Source organism: Lissotriton helveticus, chromosome 5_1 (assembly GCF_964261635.1).
Source record: "Lissotriton helveticus chromosome 5_1, aLisHel1.1, whole genome shotgun sequence".
Classification (NCBI taxonomy): domain Eukaryota; kingdom Metazoa; phylum Chordata; class Amphibia; order Caudata; family Salamandridae; genus Lissotriton; species Lissotriton helveticus.
In genome coordinates this window covers 1,648,273,036-1,648,287,394 of record NC_136065.1, presented here as the reverse complement: position 1 = coordinate 1,648,287,394, position 14,359 = coordinate 1,648,273,036, and the positions used below count along the sequence as shown (strand labels likewise).

The following is a 14,359-nucleotide window of genomic DNA, read 5'->3' as shown; positions in this document are numbered from 1 at the left end:
ATCCCACATTGATTTTTTTTATTCTTTGCAGTTTAAAAAAACAATTCATGCTCAAAGTTAACTTTTTAAAACCATTCAACCTAATATATTTATTTCTCTAACTTGTGAATGTGGTCCATGTTCTCTTTTCCTCATCCCCATCACGATACTCCTTTTCCCGAAATCAGGTTCACTTCTTTATCCAGCCCACCCATCCAAGGTCACCAAATCTATGAAGCGATTCTGCTTTTTCTCACATTCTCTCTATGTACAAGATACCTTGTATCATTTGAATGGACAGCAGGAGAGTCGGATATTTATGGTTAGTGGGGGTGGGGTTTTGAAGATTAACCTCATTTGCCTAAGAGCCGGGGCATCTGGGAGGAAAAGTATTTTAAGGGGGATGAAGTTCACATCTCCTTGGTGAAATTTCTAGATCCTTATTTCATCCTTTCTGTGGATGCAGACTCAGTCTGAACAGAGGTCATAGTCCTCGCTCTGACTTTCAAAGGAACTTCAAATATGCATGGCTTATTTAGCTTTGCCCGGCAGGGCTTGCCCGGCGGGGTGAGAATGGCGTTTGTCAGGCGTTCGTCAGGCGATCGGAAGGGGTGAGGCCATAGTTTATGGTTCAATGGTTTTCATGAAGTCTTCTTGATACGATGAAAGCAGGAAAGGGAAGCTTGTCAATAAGCAAACTTAAGACAAGGTGTGACTCCTAGAAAGAATGACTTGGAAACAACATACAGAAACTCACATATAAAAAGGCCCTGATGAGGCTTGAACTCATGACCCCTGGTTTACAAGACCAGTGCTCTGCCACTGAGCTACAAGGCCAGCCTGCCTGCAGTATGTAAATCGCTTCATGTATTCTTACTGCGGTATGAAGATATCTATGATTTTGAGACTCTGTATGGAAATGCAGTTGCATTTGAATGTCTACATGCGTGCACAAATTGAAGAGCATGCTTAGGACACTTTTCTTGGAAGTAGGAAAAACTCCATTTTGATTTGAGAACATAAGAGTATTCACATTTATGACCATACTGATAGCTCTAGTTAGTATGTCCACAATCAGTGACAGATAGAGAACTCACTTATTAGAAGTGATCTGTCTCTGTGGGGCAGACATATGTGAACAGTCATACACTTGAGATGGCTGAAACTTTAGGAGTAAGAGCTGCTTTCTTATCAGTCTATCTATCCAAACTGGTTAGAAGTAACCCTGGGCGTCCGAATCGCCCACGCCCACGGAGTAGGCGTAGTGTTGCCTTCTACGCATTTTGCGTAGACAGCGTAGCCGGCAACACTACGCCCACTCCGTGGGCGTAGCCGATTCGGCCGCCACCCGCCTCCCTCCCGCCCTCCCCTACATACATTATTTAAGCAACTAACCTTAATAAAACAATTTTTAAAGCACTTACCATGTCCGGGGCTCTTCCGGGGCTCCCTCTTGGAATAGCGTCCCTTCCTGGATACCAATGCGCATGCGCAGCCTCCCGCGCATGGGCATTGGTATCCAGGACGACGCTATTCCAAGAGGGAGCCCCGGACGAGCCCCGGACACGGTAAGTGCTTTAAAATTGTTTTATTAAGGGTAGTTGCTTAAATAATGTATGTAGGGGAGAGCGGGAGGGAGGTGCGTAGTGGGGCTACGCGGAGTGCGGTAGTGGGCGTAGCTTCTCGCCCACTCCGCGTAGCTCCGCGGAGCCCCACTACGCCCACTACGACCAGGGTTAGTTAGAAGGCCAGGAGTGAGGGAAAGGCAATCCTCTGGACACTTCATGAAAGATCTAATTTCAATTAAGCACAAAACACTTCCCTTAATTTGACATAATTGCCAAAATGGAATAGTCAGTTGGGCCCTTCTAGTGGATTATGGCTGTGTCTTGAAAGAGAGTGTAATTGTACTACGAGACATGCCCACCTTCAAAAGAGTGTCTGATGGCGTTCCGACGAAGGTGGGATTCGAACCCACGCGTGCAGAGCACAATGGATTAGCAGTCCATCGCCTCAACCACTGGGCCACCTCGTCTGCCTTAGGTGACTATGTTTCATTTTTTAGGAAATTCTTACGATGTGCTAATTACAAATAATCATAAGTTTCTCCTAGACTGTGTCAGAACTGGCAAATATATGTGGTGTTCAATAGACAGAGCACATGATATAGCAGAATTATCAAATCTGTTCCATTAGGACTGTAGTTTTTAATAGTCATGATAACATGCTAGCATGTGAGTCGATCTTGCACAGTGAATAAGGGAGCAGTGCCAGTATCTACTTGGTCAGCTCTAGATGGCTCAACTGGGGAGGTATGAGAACAGTGAGCTCCAGTGGCGCAATCGGTTAGCGCGCGGTACGTACACAGAAGTACTTTCATTGAGGCATGCCGAGGTTGTGAGTTTGAGCCTCACCTGGAGCAGCTTACTGGGTTTTCATAAACCATTTCACTAAAAGTAAAGTAGCTCTAGTAAAGCTAGAGAGTTTTTACTTCTTTTCAGGATCTGCGTGTCCGACTCTTCCAGGTGCAAATATCACAATCCTATTCGATGCTCCTTATAAACATTCCATGATGTGCCGTCTTGCATAGCATGCAAACACCACATCAGTGCATTTAAAAATACATTTGTAGAATAATAAATATGATGAAAACATTGTTGTCACGGGATAACCATATACTGAGGAGCTGCAAACAGTGCTGTATCAGCTACTTACAGTAAAATTTAACTGAAAGACATATCAAAAGAAGAGCGTCATCATATTAATGTTTCTAGTCAACATAAGAGTTGCACCATAGCAGCTTATGGTGCTTTCTGCTCAGATTGTGCCTCCAATCCCACATTGATTTTTTTTATTCTTTGCAGTTTAAAAAAACAATTCATGCTCAAAGTTAACTTTTTAAAACCATTCAACCTAATATATTTATTTCTCTAACTTGTGAATGTGGTCCATGTTCTCTTTTCCTCATCACCATCACGATACTCCTTTTCCCGAAATCAGGTTCACTTCTTTATCCAGCCCACCCATCCAAGGTCACCAAATCTATGAAGCGATTCTGCTTTTTCTCACATTCTCTCTATGTACAAGATACCTTGTATCATTTGAATGGACAGCAGGAGAGTCGGATATTTATGGTTAGTGGGGGTGGGGTTTTGAAGATTAACCTCATTTGCCTAAGAGCCGGGGCATCTGGGAGGAAAAGTATTTTAAGGGGGATGAAGTTCACATCTCCTTGGTGAAATTTCTAGATCCTTATTTCATCCTTTCTCTGGATGCAGACTCAGTCTGAACAGAGGTCATAGTCCTCGCTCTGACTTTCAAAGGAACTTCAAATATGCATGGCTTATTTAGCTTTGCCCGGCAGGGCTTGCCCGGCGGGGTGAGAATGGCGTTTGTCAGGCGTTCGTCAGGCGATCGGAAGGGGTGAGGCGATAGTTTATGGTTCAATGGTTTTCATGAAGTCTTCTTGATACGATGAAAGCAGGAAAGGGAAGCTTGTCAATAAGCAAACTTAAGACAAGGTGTGACTCCTAGAAAGAATGACTTGGAAACAACATACAGAAACTCACATATAAAAAGGCCCTGATGAGGCTTGAACTCATGACCCCTGGTTTACAAGACCAGTGCTCTGCCACTGAGCTACAAGGCCAGCCTGCCTGCAGTATGTAAATCGCTTCATGTATTCTTACTGCGGTATGAAGATATCTATGATTTTGAGACTCTGTATGGAAATGCAGTTGCATTTGAATGTCTACATGCGTGCACAAATTGAAGAGCATGCTTAAGACACTTTTCTTGGAAGTAGGAAAAACTCCATTTTGATTTGAGAACATAAGAGTATTCACATTTATGACCATACTGATAGCTCTAGTTAGTATGTCCACAATCAGTGACAGATAGAGAACTCACTTATTAGAAGTGATCTGTCTCTGTGGGGCAGACATATGTGAACAGTCATACACTTGAGATGGCTGAAACTTTAGGAGTAAGAGCTGCTTTCTTATCAGTCTATCTATCCAAACTGGTTAGAAGTAACCCTGGGCGTCCGAATCGCCCACGCCCACGGAGTAGGCGTAGTGTTGCCTTCTACGCATTTTGCGTAGACAGCGTAGCCGGCAACACTACGCCCACTCCGTGGGCGTAGCCGATTCGGCCGCCACCCGCCTCCCTCCCGCCCTCCCCTACATACATTATTTAGGCAACTAACCTTAATAAAACAATTTTTAAAGCACTTACCATGTCCGGGGCTCTTCCGGGGCTCCCTCTTGGAATAGCGTCCCTTCCTGGATACCAATGCGCATGCGCAGCCTCCCGCGCATGGGCATTGGTATCCAGGACGACGCTATTCCAAGAGGGAGCCCCGGACGAGCCCCGGACACGGTAAGTGCTTTAAAATTGTTTTATTAAGGGTAGTTGCTTAAATAATGTATGTAGGGGAGAGCGGGAGGGAGGTGCGTAGTGGGGCTACGCGGAGTGCGGTAGTGGGCGTAGCTTCTCGCCCACTCCGCGTAGCTCCGCGGAGCCCCACTACGCCCACTACGACCAGGGTTAGTTAGAAGGCCAGGAGTGAGGGAAAGGCAATCCTCTGGACACTTCATGAAAGATCTAATTTCAATTAAGCACAAAACACTTCCCTTAATTTGACATAATTGCCAAAATGGAATAGTCAGTTGGGCCCTTCTAGTGGATTATGGCTGTGTCTTGAAAGAGAGTGTAATTGTACTACGAGACATGCCCACCTTCAAAAGAGTGTCTGATGGCGTTCCGACGAAGGTGGGATTCGAACCCACGCGTGCAGAGCACAATGGATTAGCAGTCCATCGCCTTAACCACTGGGCCACCTCGTCTGCCTTAGGTGACTATGTTTCATTTTTTAGGAAATTCTTACGATGTGCTAATTACAAATAATCATAAGTTTCTCCTAGACTGTGTCAGAACTGGCAAATATATGTGGTGTTCAATAGACAGAGCACATGATATAGCAGAATTATCAAATCTGTTCCATTAGGACTGTAGTTTTTAATAGTCATGATAACATGCTAGCATGTGAGTCGATCTTGCACAGTGAATAAGGGAGCAGTGCCAGTATCTACTTGGTCAGCTCTAGATGGCTCAACTGGGGAGGTATGAGAACAGTGAGCTCCAGTGGCGCAATCGGTTAGCGTGCGGTACGTACACAGAAGTACTTTCATTGAGGCATGCCGAGGTTGAGAGTTTGAGCCTCACCTGGAGCAGCTTACTGGGTTTTCATAAACCATTTCACTAAAAGTAAAGTAGCTCTAGTAAAGCTAGAGAGTTTTTACTTCTTTTCAGGATCTGCGTGTCCGACTCTTCCAGGTGCAAATATCACAATCCTATTCGATGCTCCTTATAAACATTCCATGATGTGCCGTCTTGCATAGCATGCAAACACCACATCAGTGCATTTAAAAATACATTTGTAGAATAATAAATATGATGAAAACATTGTTGTCACGGGATAACCATATACTGAGGAGCTGCAAACAGTGCTGTATCAGCTACTTACAGTAAAATTTAACTGAAAGACATATCAAAAGAAGAGCGTCATCATATTAATGTTTCTAGTCAACATAAGAGTTGCACCATAGCAGCTTATGGTGCTTTCTGCTCAGATTGTGCCTCCAATCCCACATTGATTTTTTTTATTCTTTGCAGTTTAAAAAAACAATTCATGCTCAAAGTTAACTTTTTAAAACCATTCAACCTAATATATTTATTTCTCTAACTTGTGAATGTGGTCCATGTTCTCTTTTCCTCATCACCATCACGATACTCCTTTTCCCGAAATCAGGTTCACTTCTTTATCCAGCCCACCCATCCAAGGTCACCAAATCTATGAAGCGATTCTGCTTTTTCTCACATTCTCTCTATGTACAAGATACCTTGTATCATTTGAATGGACAGCAGGAGAGTCGGATATTTATGGTTAGTGGGGGTGGGGTTTTGAAGATTAACCTCATTTGCCTAAGAGCCGGGGCATCTGGGAGGAAAAGTATTTTAAGGGGGATGAAGTTCACATCTCCTTGGTGAAATTTCTAGATCCTTATTTCATCCTTTCTGTGGATGCAGACTCAGTCTGAACAGAGGTCATAGTCCTCGCTCTGACTTTCAAAGGAACTTCAAATATGCATGGCTTATTTAGCTTTGCCCGGCAGGGCTTGCCCGGCGGGGTGAGAATGGCGTTTGTCAGGCGTTCGTCAGGCGATCGGAAGGGGTGAGGCGATAGTTTATGGTTCAATGGTTTTCATGAAGTCTTCTTGATACGATGAAAGCAGGAAAGGGAAGCTTGTCAATAAGCAAACTTAAGACAAGGTGTGACTCCTAGAAAGAATGACTTGGAAACAACATACAGAAACTCACATATAAAAAGGCCCTGATGAGGCTTGAACTCATGACCCCTGGTTTACAAGACCAGTGCTCTGCCACTGAGCTACAAGGCCAGCCTGCCTGCAGTATGTAAATCGCTTCATGTATTCTTACTGCGGTATGAAGATATCTATGATTTTGAGACTCTGTATGGAAATGCAGTTGCATTTGAATGTCTACATGCGTGCACAAATTGAAGAGCATGCTTAAGACACTTTTCTTGGAAGTAGGAAAAACTCCATTTTGATTTGAGAACATAAGAGTATTCACATTTATGACCATACTGATAGCTCTAGTTAGTATGTCCACAATCAGTGACAGATAGAGAACTCACTTATTAGAAGTGATCTGTCTCTGTGGGGCAGACATATGTCAACAGTCATACACTTGAGATGGCTGAAAATTTAGGAGTAAGAGCTGCTTTCTTATCAGTCTATCTATCCAAACTGGTTAGAAGTAACCCTGGGCGTCCGAATCGGCTACGCCCACGGAGTAGGCGTAGTGTTGCCTTCTACGCATTTTGCGTAGACAGCGTAGCCGGCAACACTACGCCCACTCCGTGGGCGTAGCCGATTCGGCCGCCACCCGCCTCCCTCCCGCCCTCCCCTACATACATTATTTAAGCAACTAACCTTAATAAAACAATTTTTAAAGCACTTACCATGTCCGGGGCTCTTCCGGGGCTCCCTCTTGGAATAGCGTCCCTTCCTGGATACCAATGCGCATGCGCGGCCTCCCGCGCATGGGCATTGGTATCCAGGACGACGCTATTCCAAGAGGGAGCCCCGGACGAGCCCCGGACACGGTAAGTGCTTTAAAATTGTTTTATTAAGGGTAGTTGCTTAAATAATGTATGTAGGGGAGAGCGGGAGGGAGGTGCGTAGTGGGGCTACGCGGAGTGCGGGAGTGGGCGTAGCTTCTCGCCCACTCCGCGTAGCTCCGCGGAGTCCCACTACGCCCACTACGACCAGGGTTAGTTAGAAGGCCAGGAGTGGGGGAAAGGCAATCGTCTGGACACTTCATGAAAGATCTAATTTCAATTAAGCACAAAACACTTCCCTTAATTTGACATAATTGCCAAAATGGAATAGTCAGTTGGGCCCTTCTAGTGGATTATGGCTGTGTCTTGAAAGAGAGTGTAATTGTACTACGAGACATGCCCACCTTCAAAAGAGTGTCTGATGGCATTCCGACGCAGGTGGGATTCGAACCCACGCGTGCAGAGCACAATGGATTAGCAGTCCATCGCCTTAACCACTCGGCCACCTCGTCTGCCTTAGGTGACTATGTTTCATTTTTTAGGAAATTCTTACAATGTGCTAATTACAAATAATCATAAGTTTCTCCTAGACTGTGTCAGAACTGGCAAATATATGTGGTGTTCAATAGACAGAGCACATGATATAGCAGAATTATCAAATCTGTTCCATTAGGACTGTAGTTTTTAATAGTCATGATAACATGCTAGCATGTGAGTCGATCTTGCACAGTGAATAAGGGAGCAGTGCCAGTATCTACTTGGTCAGCTCTAGATGGCTCAACTGGGGAGGTATGAGAACAGTGAGCTCCAGTGGCGCAATCGGTTAGCGCGCGGTACTTACACAGCAGTACTTGCATTGAGGCATGCTGAGGTTGTGAGTTTGAGCCTCACCTGGAGCAGCTTACTGGGTTTTCATAAACCATTTCACTAAAAGTAAAGTAGCTCTAGTAAAGCTAGAGAGTTTTTACTTCTTTTCAGGATCTGCGTGTCCGAATCTTCCAGGTGCAAATATCACAATCCTATTCGATGCTCCTTATAAACATTCCATGATGTGCCGTCTTGCATAGCATGCAAACACCACATCAGTGCATTTAAAAATACATTTGTAGAATAATAAATATGATGAAAACATTGTTGTCACGGGATAACCATATACTGAGGAGCTGCAAACAGTGCTGTATCAGCTACTTACAGTAAAATTTAACTGAAAGACATATCAAAAGAAGAGCGTCATCATATTAATGTTTCTAGTCAACATAAGAGTTGCACCATAGCAGCTTATGGTGCTTTCTGCTCAGATTGTGCCTCCAATCCCACATTGATTTTTTTTATTCTTTGCAGTTTAAAAAAACAATTCATGCTCAAAGTTAACTTTTTAAAACCATTCAACCTAATATATTTATTTCTCTAACTTGTGAATGTGGTCCATGTTCTCTTTTCCTCATCCCCATCACGATACTCCTTTTCCCGAAATCAGGTTCACTTCTTTATCCAGCCCACCCATCCAAGGTCACGAAATCTATGAAGCGATTCTGCTTTTTCTCACATTCTCTCTATGTACAAGATACCTTGTATCATTTGAATGGACAGCAGGAGAGTCGGATATTTATGGTTAGTGGGGGTGGGGTTTTGAAGATTAACCTCATTTGCCTAAGAGCCGGGGCATCTGGGAGGAAAAGTATTTTAAGGGGGATGAAGTTCACATCTCCTTGGTGAAATTTCTAGATCCTTATTTCATCCTTTCTGTGGATGCAGACTCAGTCTGAACAGAGGTCATAGTCCTCGCTCTGACTTTCAAAGGAACTTCAAATATGCATGGCTTATTTAGCTTTGCCCGGCGGGGTGAGAATGGCGTTTGTCAGGCGTTCGTCAGGCGATCCCATAGTTTATGGTTCAATGGTTTTCATGAAGTCTTCTTGATACGATGAAAGCAGGAAAGGGAAGCTTGTCAATAAGCAAACTTAAGACAAGGTGTGACTCCTAGAAAGAATGACTTGGAAACAACATACAGAAACTCACATATAAAAAGGCCCTGATGAGGCTTGAACTCATGACCCCTGGTTTACAAGACCAGTGCTCTGCCACTGAGCTACAAGGCCAGCCTGCCTGCAGTATGTAAATCGCTTCATGTATTCTTACTGCGGTATGAAGATATCTATGATTTTGAGACTCTGTATGGAAATGCAGTTGCATTTGAATGTCTACATGCGTGCACAAATTGAAGAGCATGCTTAAGACACTTTTCTTGGAAGTAGGAAAAACTCCATTTTGATTTGAGAACATAAGAGTATTCACATTTATGACCATACTGATAGCTCTAGTTAGTATGTCCACAATCAGTGACAGATAGAGAACTCACTTATTAGAAGTGATCTGTCTCTGTGGGGCAGACATATGTCAACAGTCATACACTTGAGATGGCTGAAACTTTAGGAGTAAGAGCTGCTTTCTTATCAGTCTATCTATCCAAACTGGTTAGAAGTAACCCTGGGCGTCAGAATCGGCTACGCCAACGGAGTAGGCGTAGTGTTGCCTTCTACGCATTTTGCGTAGACAGCGTAGCCGGCAACACTACGCCCACTCCGTGGGCGTAGCCGATTCGGCCGCCACCCGCCTCCCTCCCGCCCTCCCCTACATACATTATTTAAGCAACTAACCTTAATAAAACAATTTTTAAAGCACTTACCATGTCCGGTGCTCTTCCGGGGCTCCCTCTTGGAATAGCGTCCCTTCCTGGATACCAATGCGCATGCGCGGCCTCCCGCGCATGGGCATTGGTATCCAGGACGACGCTATTCCAAGAGGGAGCCCCGGACGAGCCCCGGACACGGTAAGTGCTTTAAAATTGTTTTATTAAGGGTAGTTGCTTAAATAATGTATGTAGGGGAGAGCGGGAGGGAGGTGCGTATTGGGGCTACGCGGAGTGCGGGAGTGGGCGTAGCTTCTCGCCCACTCCGCGTAGCTCCGCGGAGTCCCACTACGCCCACTACGACCAGGGTTAGTTAGAAGGCCAGGAGTGAGGGAAAGGCAATCCTCTGGACACTTCATGAAAGATCTAATTTCAATTAAGCACAAAACACTTCCCTTAATTTGACATAATTGCCAAAATGGAATAGTCAGTTGGGCCCTTCTAGTGGATTATGGCTGTGTCTTGAAAGAGAGTGTAATTGTACTACGAGACATGCCCACCTTCAAAAGAGTGTCTGATGGCATTCCGACGAAGGTGGGATTCGAACCCACGCGTGCAGAGCACAATGGATTAGCAGTCCATCGCCTTAACCACTCGGCCACCTCGTCTGCCTTAGGTGACTATGTTTCATTTTTTAGGAAATTCTTACGATGTGCTAATTACAAATAATCATAAGTTTCTCCTAGACTGTGTCAGAACTGGCAAATATATGTGGTGTTCAATAGACAGAGCACATGATATAGCAGAATTATCAAATCTGTTCCATTAGGACTGTAGTTTTTAATAGTCATGATAACATGCTAGCATGTGAGTCGATCTTGCACAGTGAATAAGGGAGCAGTGCCAGTATCTACTTGGTCAGCTCTAGATGGCTCAACTGGGGAGGTATGAGAACAGTGAGCTCCAGTGGCGCAATCGGATAGCGCGCGGTACTTACACAGCAGTACTTGCATTGAGGCATGCCGAGGTTGTGAGTTTGAGCCTCACCTGGAGCAGCTTACTGGGTTTTCATAAACCATTTCACTAAAAGTAAAGTAGCTCTAGTAAAGCTAGAGAGTTTTTACTTCTTTTCAGGATCTGCGTGTCCGACTCTTCCAGGTGCAAATATCACAATCCTATTCGATGCTCCTTATAAACATTCCATGATGTGCCGTCTTGCATAGCATGCAAACACCACATCAGTGCATTTAAAAATACATTTGTAGAATAATAAATATGATGAAAACATTGTTGTCACGGGATAACCATATACTGAGGAGCTGCAAACAGTGCTGTATCAGCTACTTACAGTAAAATTTAACTGAAAGACATATCAAAAGAAGAGCGTCATCATATTAATGTTTCTAGTCAACATAAGAGTTGCACCATAGCAGCTTATGGTGCTTTCTGCTCAGATTGTGCCTCCAATCCCACATTGATTTTTTTTATTCTTTGCAGTTTAAAAAAACAATTCATGCTCAAAGTTAACTTTTTAAAACCATTCAACCTAATATATTTATTTCTCTAACTTGTGAATGTGGTCCATGTTCTCTTTTCCTCATCCCCATCACGATACTCCTTTTCCCGAAATCAGGTTCACTTCTTTATCCAGCCCACCCATCCAAGGTCACCAAATCTATGAAGCGATTCTGCTTTTTCTCACATTCTCTCTATGTACAAGATACCTTGTATCATTTGAATGGACAGCAGGAGAGTCGGATATTTATGGTTAGTGGGGGTGGGGTTTTGAAGATTAACCTCATTTGCCTAAGAGCCGGGGCATCTGGGAGGAAAAGTATTTTAAGGGGGATGAAGTTCACATCTCCTTGGTGAAATTTCTAGATCCTTATTTCATCCTTTCTGTGGATGCAGACTCAGTCTGAACAGAGGTCATAGTCCTCGCTCTGACTTTCAAAGGAACTTCAAATATGCATGGCTTATTTAGCTTTGCCCGGCGGGGTGAGAATGGCGTTTGTCAGGCGTTCATCAGGCGATCCCATAGTTTATGGTTCAATGGTTTTCATGAAGTCTTCTTGATACGATGAAAGCAGGAAAGGGAAGCTTGTCAATAAGCAAACTTAAGACAAGGTGTGACTCCTAGAAAGAATGACTTGGAAACAACATACAGAAACTCACATATAAAAAGGCCCTGATGAGGCTTGAACTCATGACCCCTGGTTTACAAGACCAGTGCTCTGCCACTGAGCTACAAGGCCAGCCAGCCTGCAGTATGTAAATCGCTTCATGTATTCTTACTGCGGTATGAAGATATCTATGATTTTGAGACTCTGTATGGAAATGCAGTTGCATTTGAATGTCTACATGCGTGCACAAATTATAGAGCATGCTTAAGACACTTTTCTTGGAAGTAGGAAAAACTCCATTTTGATTTGAGAACATAAGAGTATTCACATTTATGACCATACTGATAGCTCTTGTTAGTATGTCCACAATCAGTGACAGATAGAGAACTCACTTATTAGAAGTGATCTGTCTCTGTGGGGCAGACATATGTCAACAGTCATACACTTGAGATGGCTGAAACTTTAGGAGTAAGAGCTGCTTTCTTATCAGTCTATCTATCCAAACTGGTTAGAAGTAACCCTGGGCGTCCGAATCGGCTACGCCCACGGAGTAGGCGTAGTGTTGCCTTCTACGCATTTTGCGTAGACAGCGTAGCCGGCAACACTACGCCCACTCCGTGGGCGTAGCCGATTCGGCCGCCACCCGCCTCCCTCCCGCCCTCCCCTACATACATTATTTAAGCAACTAACCTTAATAAAACAATTTTTAAAGCACTTACCATGTCCGGGGCTCTTCCGGGGCTCCCTCTTGGAATAGCGTCCCTTCCTGGATACCAATGCGCATGCGCGGCCTCCCGCGCATGGGCATTGGTATCCAGGACGACGCTATTCCAAGAGGGAGCCCCGGACGAGCCCCGGACACGGTAAGTGCTTTAAAATTGTTTTATTAAGGGTAGTTGCTTAAATAATGTATGTAGGGGAGAGCGGGAGGGAGGTGCGTAGTGGGGCTACGCGGAGTGCGGGAGTGGGCGTAGCTTCTCGCCCACTCCGCGTAGCTCCGCGGAGTCCCACTACGCCCACTACGACCAGGGTTAGTTAGAAGGCCAGGAGTGAGGGAAAGGCAATCCTCTGGACACTTCATGAAAGATCTAATTTCAATTAAGCACAAAACACTTCCCTTAATTTGACATAATTGCCAAAATGGAATAGTCAGTTAGGCCCTTCTAGTGGATTATGGCTGTGTCTTGAAAGAGAGTGTAATTGTACTACGAGACATGCCCACCTTCAAAAGAGTGTCTGATGGCGTTCCGACGAAGGTGGGACTCGAACCCAAGCGTGCAGAGCACAATGGATTAGCAGTCCATCGCCTTAACCACTCGGCCACCTCGTCTGCCTTAGGTGACTATGTTTCATTTTTTAGGAAATTCTTACGATGTGCTAATTACAAATAATCATAAGTTTCTCCTAGACTGTGTCAGAACTGGCAAATATATGTGGTGTTCAATAGACAGAGCACATGATATAGCAGAATTATCAAATCTGTTCCATTAGGACTGTAGTTTTTAATAGTCATGATAACATGCTAGCATGTGAGTCGATCTTGCACAGTGAATAAGGGAGCAGTGCCAGTATCTACTTGGTCAGCTCTAGATGGCTCAACTGGGGAGGTATGAGAACAGTGAGCTCCAGTGGCGCAATCGGTTAGCGTGCGGTACTTAGACAGAAGTACTTGCATTGAGGCATGCCGAGGTTGTGAGTTTGAGCCTCACCTGGAGCAGCTTACTGGGTTTTCATAAACCATTTCACTAAAAGTAAAGTAGCTCTAGTAAAGCTAGAGAGTTTTTACTTCTTTTCAGGATCTGCGTGTCCGACTCTTCCAGGTGCAAATATCACAATCCTATTCGATGCTCCTTATAAACATTCCATGATGTGCCGTCTTGCATAGCATGCAAACACCACATCAGTGCATTTAAAAATACATTTGTAGAATAATAAATATGATGAAAACATTGTTGTCACGGGATAACCATATACTGAGGAGCTGCAAACAGTGCTGTATCAGCTACTTACAATAAAATTTAACTGAAAGACATATCAAAAGAAGAGCGTCATCATATTAATGTTTCTAGTCAACATAAGAGTTGCACCATAGCAGCTTATGGTGCTTTCTGCTCAGATTGTGCCTCCAATCCCACATTGATTTTTTTTATTCTTTGCAGTTTAAAAAAACAATTCATGCTCAAAGTTAACTTTTTAAAACCATTCAACCTAATATATTTATTTCTCTAACTTGTGAATGTGGTCCATGTTCTCTTTTCCTCATCCCCATCACGATACTCCTTTTCCCGAAATCAGGTTCACTTCTTTATCCAGCCCACCCATCCAAGGTCACCAAATCTATGAAGCGATTCTGCTTTTTCTCACATTCTCTCTATGTACAAGATACCTTGTATCATTTGAATGGACAGCAGGAGAGTCGGATATTTATGGTTAGTGGGGGTGGGGTTTTGAAGATTAACCTCATTTGCCTAAGAGCCGGGG

The 14,359-nt window shown here is 44.0% G+C and overlaps 14 non-coding genes across 14 annotated transcripts; 4 read left to right on the top strand and 10 right to left on the bottom strand.

Annotated features, from left to right (window-relative positions):
• Positions 1–744: 744 nt before the first annotated feature.
• Positions 745–816, bottom strand: TRNAT-UGU (transfer RNA threonine (anticodon UGU)). Its single transcript has one exon. It is a non-coding gene; the product is annotated as a tRNA-Thr (tRNA).
• A 1,116-nt stretch (positions 817–1,932) lies between these two features.
• On the bottom strand, positions 1,933–2,014 carry TRNAS-GCU (transfer RNA serine (anticodon GCU)). The gene has a single exon. It is a non-coding gene; the product is annotated as a tRNA-Ser (tRNA).
• A 292-nt stretch (positions 2,015–2,306) lies between these two features.
• TRNAV-UAC (transfer RNA valine (anticodon UAC)) lies at positions 2,307–2,401 on the top strand. Its single transcript has 2 exons — positions 2,307–2,344; positions 2,366–2,401. It is a non-coding gene; the product is annotated as a tRNA-Val (tRNA).
• A 1,155-nt stretch (positions 2,402–3,556) lies between these two features.
• On the bottom strand, positions 3,557–3,628 carry TRNAT-UGU (transfer RNA threonine (anticodon UGU)). Its single transcript has one exon. It is a non-coding gene; the product is annotated as a tRNA-Thr (tRNA).
• A 1,116-nt stretch (positions 3,629–4,744) lies between these two features.
• On the bottom strand, positions 4,745–4,826 carry TRNAS-GCU (transfer RNA serine (anticodon GCU)). The gene has a single exon. It is a non-coding gene; the product is annotated as a tRNA-Ser (tRNA).
• A 1,542-nt stretch (positions 4,827–6,368) lies between these two features.
• On the bottom strand, positions 6,369–6,440 carry TRNAT-UGU (transfer RNA threonine (anticodon UGU)). The gene has a single exon. It is a non-coding gene; the product is annotated as a tRNA-Thr (tRNA).
• A 1,116-nt stretch (positions 6,441–7,556) lies between these two features.
• Positions 7,557–7,638, bottom strand: TRNAS-GCU (transfer RNA serine (anticodon GCU)). Its single transcript has one exon. It is a non-coding gene; the product is annotated as a tRNA-Ser (tRNA).
• A 292-nt stretch (positions 7,639–7,930) lies between these two features.
• On the top strand, positions 7,931–8,025 carry TRNAV-UAC (transfer RNA valine (anticodon UAC)). Its single transcript has 2 exons — positions 7,931–7,968; positions 7,990–8,025. It is a non-coding gene; the product is annotated as a tRNA-Val (tRNA).
• Positions 8,026–9,153: 1,128 nt separating this feature from the next.
• Positions 9,154–9,225, bottom strand: TRNAT-UGU (transfer RNA threonine (anticodon UGU)). The gene has a single exon. It is a non-coding gene; the product is annotated as a tRNA-Thr (tRNA).
• Positions 9,226–10,341: 1,116 nt separating this feature from the next.
• TRNAS-GCU (transfer RNA serine (anticodon GCU)) lies at positions 10,342–10,423 on the bottom strand. Its single transcript has one exon. It is a non-coding gene; the product is annotated as a tRNA-Ser (tRNA).
• Positions 10,424–10,715: 292 nt separating this feature from the next.
• Positions 10,716–10,810, top strand: TRNAV-UAC (transfer RNA valine (anticodon UAC)). The gene is made up of 2 exons: positions 10,716–10,753; positions 10,775–10,810. It is a non-coding gene; the product is annotated as a tRNA-Val (tRNA).
• A 1,128-nt stretch (positions 10,811–11,938) lies between these two features.
• Positions 11,939–12,010, bottom strand: TRNAT-UGU (transfer RNA threonine (anticodon UGU)). Its single transcript has one exon. It is a non-coding gene; the product is annotated as a tRNA-Thr (tRNA).
• Positions 12,011–13,126: 1,116 nt separating this feature from the next.
• On the bottom strand, positions 13,127–13,208 carry TRNAS-GCU (transfer RNA serine (anticodon GCU)). Its single transcript has one exon. It is a non-coding gene; the product is annotated as a tRNA-Ser (tRNA).
• Positions 13,209–13,500: 292 nt separating this feature from the next.
• Positions 13,501–13,595, top strand: TRNAL-UAG (transfer RNA leucine (anticodon UAG)). Its single transcript has 2 exons — positions 13,501–13,538; positions 13,560–13,595. It is a non-coding gene; the product is annotated as a tRNA-Leu (tRNA).
• The last annotated feature ends 764 nt before the right edge of the window (positions 13,596–14,359 follow it).